Below are 495 nucleotides of genomic sequence, written 5' to 3'. Positions count from 1 at the left end.
TGACGCGATTCACCCTTTTGGTTTGACCATCGGTCTGCGGATGATCCGCTGTCGACATAACCAACTTGGTGCCTAGCACCTTGAAGATAGTCGACCAAAAGTTTCCCGTGAAACGGGGGTCTCTATCAGAGACAATCGACTCTGGGTGTCCGTGTTGACGGAAAACACGTTCCATGAACAGCGTTACTGTACCGACCCCGTCGATGGTGTCTGGCACCGCCGCCAAATGAGCCATCTTGCTCAATCGGTCGACGAATACCACGAAACCCGTGTTGCCCGCTGTTTCTTTCGGCAGGGCAAACTCAAAGTCCAAACTCATGGATAGCCAGCACCCAGTGGGTACCGATAAGCTGGCCAGCGGCGCAGCCGCATTTGGAGAGGGTTTCACCCGTTGACACGTCTCGCACGTGAGCACGTAAGTGCTCGTCCATTTGTACTGCTTGGGCCACCAATAGTGGTGACTCACAAGGTTGTACGTTTTCTCACGATCGAGAC

This window comes from Plasmopara halstedii, assembly GCF_900000015.1.
Source record: "Plasmopara halstedii genome assembly, contig: Scaffold_2061, whole genome shotgun sequence".
Lineage (NCBI taxonomy): Eukaryota > Oomycota > Peronosporomycetes > Peronosporales > Peronosporaceae > Plasmopara > Plasmopara halstedii.
This window is presented reverse-complemented; position numbering follows the sequence as displayed.